Genomic DNA, 9603 nt, shown 5'->3' with positions numbered 1-9603 from the left:
GTTTACTATTAGCTTTTCTAATAGTTAATACCTAAGTAATAACTTAGTTAATAACTGCATGCAAGAATGGTACCTCTTCTTTTAGACTTCTGTTTGACAGGTCTATAAATGTAGGTCTGAGACTGTGTCCTGCAACCAATTGAATTGAACCTTCACATAATCATTTTCATATTTAAAAAGAGTTCTCTCTCTTCCCAAGAAACCAGAGCAAAGTCAAAAGGACCTGAATGGACCCACCTGAACATGAGAAGCGAGCATGTTAGGAGGACTGAACTGTGGCTTCCAAAAGCACTTGAAAATTAAGTTTCCCAGACTACCTGTCACTGGTATTGAATTCAACTGAAAGGAGGTATTCTAGAGAACTTACTACTATTCTCATATTTTACTTTGCTTTACTATTCACAGTGATGGTTACTTAGATTACTTTAGGGGTATTTTCACTAGAAGATGAACATTTAACCCATTGCACTACTTTTTCTCTCTATAGTCCCAGTAATGATTCCTATACATAAAAGGGAACACCTAGGTACTAAGCTAGCACTACACCAGGAAATACAGAAAAGGGTTGTAGAAAAAAAAAAAAAAAAACTTTAATTAGTAGACAAACAAATTTAACATTTACAGATCGAAGCTGCAAAGGACATATCCAATGTCACTCAATTAACAATGAGATAGAGGTTCTCTCCAGTAAGAGTATAGGTAGTAAACAAAGGTAAATATCTGTTCTTTATCGAGAACTGATATCAACATGGTATTGATTTTGACCAATGTTAAAAACGGACCGCAGATTGTGTTTGTCCTAATGACTTAAAACCATTAAAGGTATGTATATTGAACACTGGAATTTCAATCTGCACTTCAGTGAATGCCTCATAAGACTGAAACTGAATAATGCCATGAGTGCCTTTGTGATTCACATCCGGGAAAAATTATTTGGGAAGACAGAATATGTATTGAAGCACCTAGATTGGTGTGTAAATGTAATATAACTTACGTGATTAACAAAAATTGGGCTTTGTAAGAAAATCCCTTAGATAAAAATTTAGATTATCAAGCTCCATAGTCAAGCAATCAAGACATCATGACATTTTGTGTAGATAATGCATGATAAAGAAAAACTGGTCACATTGCTAATCAATGTGATCCATTCATTATTAATATTTTAAAGGTAATTCCTCCAAAGAAAATGTTGTATTTAATTTTTAAATTTCATACTACTATAATTCCAATCATGGTTTTGTTTTGCACTCTTACTGAGACTTACTAGATATTTAGAAAACCAGATTCTTTTTTAATTGCCCAGAGAATGAACTAGCAATGATGATAATGACAAGAACTGTAGAGTTACTATCAAACAGGAACAAATGGAGACATAAGAAAGGTAAATACTAATCTAAAACTAATAAATTTCAGGTTGCTGTAGTTCTAAAAGAAAAAAGATAACCTCCTCTTTTCTTCTGGCCTTTTCCAGAAGAAAGAAAGGAAGAAAGAAAGAAAGAAAGAAAAAAAGAAAGAAAGAAAGAAAGAAAGAAAGAAAGAAAGAAAGAAAGAAAGAAAGAAAAAACGCTCGTATTTGTAAATCATTTCTCTGTATCTCTGAGATGTGTGTATTTTTTAAAAAATGATAAATGAGGCTCTTGCCAGTTTTGCATTCCAGGGGTTATTTTTCTTGAGGGTCTTGGAATATGAATATCAAAGAGGATGGCAACCTGTAATCTACTCTCTGTGGGAGTTTAGCTGAGGCACTTGGCTCCAAGTTATAACTTCTGCTTGTCAAACAGATACAAGCAGGATATGCACTTGCAAAAATAAAATCATTTTCTAAAACTGAAACCAATAAATGAGGGTTAAAATGTTTTTAGAACAGTAACCATGTTTAAAAGAATAAAATCAACAGCTTGATATCGTCCTTCTTACCATACCTATCTTCATTACTCATCATTGGACTCATCTCCACTACTGGGTTTTCCACAGACCCATAAATAATGATAACATATACACAGCACTTTATTTTTGGTCTTGGTACGCTATATTATTACAGTGTCCTTGTGTGAATACCTTTACTTGTGTACTGGAAAAAATTCCTCTTTTAAAAAAAAATCAATGATAAAAGTTTTATATTCTATAAACTATTCTGGTAAGTGTCCTCAAATATTTTGTGAAAAAAACTAATTCAGAAGGTTCCCACCACTAGGTAATTTCTCAGAACTCCAATTTTTACAAACACCGTTTTAAATGATTTAAGATGCTTTCAATAGTAATTTTTTGGGGTCATATTTTAGTGCATCCCTGAGGTATAATACATAATAAAATGTTGTGCTGTAGTAATATCTAAATACAATACAGTATTGTTATTGGGGGAAAAAGTGAATAATTTCTGAAGAGACTTTCAAATTATTATAAATTTAAGTTTTCTACATCTGCTTCTAAATATTTCCAATAGAAAACAAGTTTACAATTGTATCCTAAAGAAGTAATTACTCCTCAAATTCCTATGTCCATAGCATCTAGTACGTATCTGTAAAGTTCACCTTTTCTTTTGGTAAAACTGCATATTTATCCATAAAAGATCTCAATTTTTATGCCACTAGATGTAGAAAATTTCCATGGATTCATGGTCTCCTATGAATTACTATTGAGTAGGTGTTATCAATATTTCTTTTGAAGAATATAAGGGATCTAATAAAATAACAGAAGAGGCTGTCACAATAAGGCTATGAAAGAATGAACAGTTCATTAGTATAGAAACTCTTTTTCCTTTCACCTGCATCTTTAAAAATTAGCATACAGTATAGATGTTGTGTATTGTCATTTATGAAAGTGTCAGATATATGAATTTCTTGAGATAATGTACTTGGACATACTTGAAAGCACCTACTTGGTAATTTTAGATAACTGGTTTTACACATAGTTTATACAAATAACATTTTGATATGCTACTTTTTGATTAGTCAAAGCGATTGATTTTATTTGGAAACTGCATAAAATAGCAGGTCATTAAATTGTATAGGTCAAGATTTACAATAATAAATTATCATTTTAATTATATTAAGGGTAGTTTTACTTTGTAGCTAAGAAATAAAAAAAAAACTTCTATTATATGTCCTCTCAACTAGAAATAGTCAATGTAGAGGAGAGAAAAATACTGTACATATTTTATACTAAGAAACCCAGTAATACATATTTATGTCAATTTGAAAAAAAAAATGGAATGTGGTGCAGCATTTGTTACACTATAGCATTTGTTACACTACAGACAAGGAAGTTTTACTTTATGTTGAGACTTCTAAATAGTTTCACATGGTTCATTCTAACCGCAATATAACCTGAATAATAAAGATAGGTATAACTTAAAAAAGACATGCTGTCCAATTATGGAAGGAAAAAAAAAATATGATGTATTTTGTAACCTGTGCCCCTACACAATGTGCAGTCACAGTGCTCTTTTGGACGTGAGAATCTGGAGATAATTTAAAGGTAAATAGGACCAGTCTATTTTAGAGAATTATAGAACTGTGCCCCCACATCATAGTTTCTGTAGCACCATGGATTCTAGGATATGAATAGATAGTTTCTGCTACCAAGCTTTATTTTGACTCTTATATCCTCATACCTGCCTAATTCATATTTCCACCGCATTTCTCAAGACCCTTCAAGGATTCCAGTTACACTCTCTATGGTGTGATACTGAAAATGAAGAACTGGGATTAGAGGAGCCAATAGGCAGAAGCTTAAGGTAGTGATATAGTAAATGATATGTCTAGGTGTGAGAAAAGACATGGGAATTATTATGATAAAAGTAGTGAACTGCAATACAATTCTGTTGCGAATTCTATGAGGCCACAGATATGACAGACATCTATTCTTCACACAGTCAGAGAATCTGAGGGAAGGGAGCCAAGGATATGACCTTAAGGAAGACATCTAATGAGCAAATGTTAAATGCAGTTAGAAAATGAAAATATATTTAGAGTAAGATCTCCTGGCCATCAAACAGGAGAAATGGAAGAAAAGTCAGGATGTCAAGATCTCTCTGGAAAAAAGCTGTCAGTCAAACAGGTACCATTAAAGATTGGGTGGTCACATGGGCATGTGACACTGAGTTCTGTAAAGAGGAAGATTTCTTGTGTGTGTGTATGTGTGTGTGTGAGTGTATACACACCTAGTGAATAATGTAGGTCATAGCACAAAATCATTTAATATATTTTTTTAATTAAGAATTATTTCTGTGCTCATGGGACATCCTCCAGAATAGATCACATACTAGGTCACAAATCAGGCCTCAATAAGTACAAAAAGACGGAGATCACACCATGCATATTTTCTGACCCCAACACTATGAAATTTGAAGTCAACCACGATAAAAAATTTGGAAAGACCAAAACTACATGGAGATTAAACAACATGCTAATAAGCAACGAGTCAACCAAGAAACCAAAGAGGAAATTAAAAAATACAGGGAAACAAATTAAATAATAACACAATGATCCCAAATCTTCAGAATCCAGCAAAAACAGTCCTAAAAGGAAGGTATACAGCAATACAGGCTTACCTCAAGAAGCAAGAAAAATTTCAAATTATAAGGGCCTATTTAGCCAGAGTGATTCCATTTTGGATTAAATAGTCATTTTGTTGTTTATGCAGTAAAACTTAAACTGTACCTGCTCTTCTTCCCCTCAGGAGACTTACTTATAAACAAGTTCCGGAAACCAGTCCCAGGTAACAAAGCCCAAAAACAAGGGTGGGTCAGGCCAGGTGGAGACATCCAATCAGTGGGGGGGCACATACTGTCTCCCAAGCTACCAAGGAGTATGGGCCCCGCCCTTTGGGCGCCAATTCTGACCAAGGAGGTAGGCTAGTTCAAATGTCTACTATAGGGTAAATTGTAATTCAATTGGTCACTTATGTGTGACCTAGCATGACTGTGCAGCTTTCTCTGTCTGTTAAAATCTCATTGGCCACCTGTGCATGGCCAGGCCCAAACACATGGCCTTTGCCCTTAAAAGCTCGTCTGTAAGACAGAGAGGGGTCACCCTCTCTGTAAGAGGCACGGCCCCAAATGTTCGATTTGATTCTCGATTCATGGCACGAAATAAAACTTTGCTTGACCTTCACTTTGTATCAGTCTCACTCCTTTAATCACAGACCCATTATTGGGGGACCTTTCAAAATAAACAACCTAACCTTACACATAAGGGAGCTAGAAAAAGAACAAAACCTAAAGCCAGCAGAAGGAAGGAAATAATAAAGATTAGAGCACAAATAAATGATATAGAAACTAAATAAATAAATAGATCAACAAACAAGGAGTTGGTTCTTTGAAAAAATTAATAAAATTGATAAAACCTAGCCAGACTTATCAAAAAGAAAGTAGAAAGAACTCAAATAAAATCACAAATGAGAGAGGAAAAATAACAACCAACACCACAGAAATACAAACAAGTATAAAAGAATATTACAAAAAACCATATGCCAACAAATTGGACAACCTGGAAGAAATGGATAAACTCCTACAAACATATAAACTACCAAAACTGAAACAGAAAGAAACATAAAACTTGAACAGACCAATAACCAGCAAAGAAATTGAATCAGTAATCAGAAATTTCCCAACTAACAAAAGTCCAGGGCCAGATGGCTTCATAGGCAAATTTCACCAAATATTTAAAGAAGAGTTAACACCTCTTTCCTTGAACTATTCCAAAAAAACAGAAAAGGAAGGAAAACTTCCAAATTCATGCTATGAGGCCAGCCTTACCCTGATACCAAAACCAGATGTGAACTACAGGCCAATATCCCTCATGAACATGAACGCAAAAATTCTCAATAAAATAATAGCAAACCCAACTTTTGTAGCAACATGGACAGGACTGGAAGGTTTTATGCTGAGTGAAATAAGTCAAGCAGAGAGAGTCAATTATCATATGGTTTCACTTATTTGTGGAGCATAACAAATAGCATGGAGGACAAGGGGAGATGGATAGGAGAAGGGAGTTGAGGGAAATTGGAAGGGGAGGTGAACCATGAGAGACTATGGACTCTGAAAAACAATCTGAGGGTTTTGAAGAGGCGGGGGGTGGGATGTTGGGGGATCCAGGTGGTGGGTATTGGAGAGGGCACGGATTGCATGGAGCACTGGGTGTGGTACAAAAATAATAAATACTGTTATGCTGAAAAAATAAAAAATTAAAAAAAAATAAAATAAAATACTAGCAAACTAAATCTAACAGAACACAGTACGTTAAAAGAATCATTCACCACGATCAAGTGGGATTTATTTCTGGGCTGGAAGGGTGGTGCAGTATTTGCAAATCAATCAACATGATACACCATATTAATAAAAGGATAAGAATCATAGGATCATTTCAATAGATACAGATAGAACATTTGACAGAGTATAACATCCATTCATGATTAAAAAAAAAAGCCTCAACAAAGTAGGAGTAGAGGGAACATACTTCAACATAATAAAGGCCATACATGAAAGGCCCACCACTAATACAATCCTCAATGGGGAAAAACTGAGAGCTTTACCTCTTTGGTCAGGAACAAGACAGGGATGCCACTCTCACCACTGTTAGACTCAGAAGTCCAAGCCACAGCAATCAGAAAATGAAAAGAAATAAAAGACATCCAAATCAGCAAGGAAGAAGTTAAACTTCCACTATTTACTGATGACATGATACTCTATGTAGAAAACCCAGAAGACTCTACCAAAAAATTCCTAGAACTGCTATATGAATTCAGTAAAATAACAGGACACAAAGTCAATGCACAGAAATCTGTTGAATTTTTATACATCAATAATTAAGCAGGAGAAAGAGAAATCAAGGAACTGATCCCATTTATAACCTATATAACCTATAAGATACCTAGGAATAACTAAGCAAAGATATAAAAGATCTGTATTCTGAAAACTATAAGAAGCTGGTGAAAGAAACTGAAGAGGACACAAAGAAATGCAAAAACATTCTATGCTCACAGACTGGAGGAACAAATATTGTTAAAATGTCTATACTACCCAAAGCAATCTATCCATTTATAATGCAATCCCTACCAAAATATCACCAGCATTTTTCACAGAGCTAAAACAAACAATTTAAAATTTGTATAGAACCAAAAAGACTAAATAACCAAGAAACCTTGAAAAAGCAAAGCAAAGCTGGAGATATCATCATTCTGGACTTCAAGTTATATTACAAAGCTATAGTGATCAAGACAATATGGTACTGGCACAAAACAGACACACAGATCATAAGAACAGAACAGGAAAGAATGTCCAATGGAAAAAGGACAGTTTCTTCAACAAATGGTGTTGGTAAAACTGGACAGCAACATGCAAAAGAATGAAACAAGACCACTTCTTACACCATACACAAAAATAAATTCAAAATGGATGAAAGACCTACATGTGAAACAGGAAAGCTTTAAAATCCTAGAGAACACAGGCAGGAACCTCCTTGACTTCAGCTATAGCTACTTCCTACTAGATATGTCTCCTGAGGTAAGGGAAGCAAAACCAATTATAAATTATAGGGACTTTATCAAAATAAAAAGCTTCACACAGTGAGGGAAATGATTCAGCAAAACTAAAAGGCAACCTACAAAGTAGGAAAAGTTATGTGCAAATGACATAGCTAATAAAGGGTTAGTATCCAAGGTATACAACGAATTTATGTTTCTTATGGAGGTTCCTTTATCATTAAAAACAGAACTACATTTAAAAACTTTATTTATTTATTTATTTGTTTGTTTGTTTGTTTGTTTGTTTGTTTGTTTTAGAGAACAAGGGAGAGAGCACAAGAAAGAGGGTGCAAGTGGGGTAGGGGAGACAGAGGGAGGAAAGAGAGTATCCCAAGGAGATTCCCCACTGAGAACAGAGCCTGATGCGGGGCTGGATCCCAAGACACTGAGATCAGACCTGAGCTGAAACCAAGAGTCTGATACTTAACCAAGACTGACCTACCCAGGTACCCCCCCAAATAGAACTACTTTAAAATCCAGCAATTGCACTACTAGGTTTTTACCTAGTACAGAAGGACTCAGGTGGTAATGCAGTAACAAGATCTCGACTGACCCTGTAAGGTACTCTGAAGCACAGATGACCCTTCAAAGTGATCCAAAGTTGGAGCAAAAGTACTGAGCTATTCTATTTGAGCTATTCTAGGGCTGCCATAACAAAATAACACACACTGAACAGTTCAAGAACAGAAATATATTTTCTCAAATTTCCGAAGACTTGCAGCAGTCTGAAATCAAGATGTTGGAAGGTTTGTTGAGGTCTCTCTTTCTTACAGAGGGCTACCTCCTGTATCCTTACATGGTCCTTTGTGCACTCACATCCCTGATAGCACTCTTATGAAAACACCAGACCTACTGGATTAGTAACCTCCCCCCACCTCAATGATCTCACTTAACCTTCATAAGCTCTTTAGAGACTTCATCTCCCAAAGAGTCACACTGGGTATTAAGACTTTAACATGAATTTCAAGTGTACATATTTCTGTCCATAACAGCTATGATAGCCCTACATTGTTCTGTCATAACATGTGAGTGCCCTGGGAAGTAGACAATTACTTGACCTGGGTGATGCTCTTCAGCTCAACTGATTATTCTCCAAATATCTAAATATAAATGAAATAAACATGCTTAACAATTAGTAGAAACATTATACTGATTCTTTGATCTGTAAAGATTTATCATAGTAGGAAAGTCCAAACTGAAGTACTGAAAATTGTTTTCCCTCCACCAAGGTAATACATCAAAAAATCCAACCACCTCTCAGAAAAAAAATGGCAAATCAAATAATATCAGAAATAGAATATGACCATCCTTTGAGAAGAAAGTTAGCCACTCAGTTATAAGTTGATAACATCAGGCAATGCTTCATTTTGATTAGAACAGACACATATTATAGATATTGGATTGCCTTTTCTGTATAGAATACTTCAGTGAGCACTACTTCTGAAGGGATCATAGAGTATCTGATCTACTGATATGAAATCCCTGGTAGCATACCTTCTAACAGACCCACCTCTTACAATAGCATGGCAATAAACATATGACCAGGAGATGCAAGAATTCTCACACTTAGAATTCTCCATCTGCAGAAAGTGCCAACCCATTAGAACACTGGAAAGCCCTGAGATATAGTTTAGGTGCCATTTTGATGTTGACACCAGTGAGTCAACATACTTCACAATGAAGAATAGACTTAAAAAAAAAAAAAAAAAAAAAGATTTATTTTTATTTGAGAGAGAAAAAGAGAGAACGCAAGTGGGGTGGGGGGAGGCAGAGGGAGAAGGAGAGAATCCTTAAGTAGACTCCCTGCTGAGCACGGAGTCTGACATGGGACTCAATCCCAAGACCCTAAGACCATGACCTGAGCCAAAATCAGGAGTCAGACTCTTAACCAACCGAGCTACCCAGATACCCCAAGAATACACTTTTAACCAAAAGTCCATATATGTATTCTGGCCTTGGTAGGTTAAATGCATGACTCTTGGAACTGTGGGGTGGCAGTAGGCCCTATTCTCCATTATTGCCAGTGACATATTTGAAAATTTTTGATTCCCAATTTCTACAAATGTAGACTTCTCCAAA

This window comes from Lutra lutra, chromosome 5 (genome assembly GCF_902655055.1).
Source record: "Lutra lutra chromosome 5, mLutLut1.2, whole genome shotgun sequence".
Classification (NCBI taxonomy): domain Eukaryota; kingdom Metazoa; phylum Chordata; class Mammalia; order Carnivora; family Mustelidae; genus Lutra; species Lutra lutra.
Note: the sequence above shows the minus strand (reverse complement) of the source record.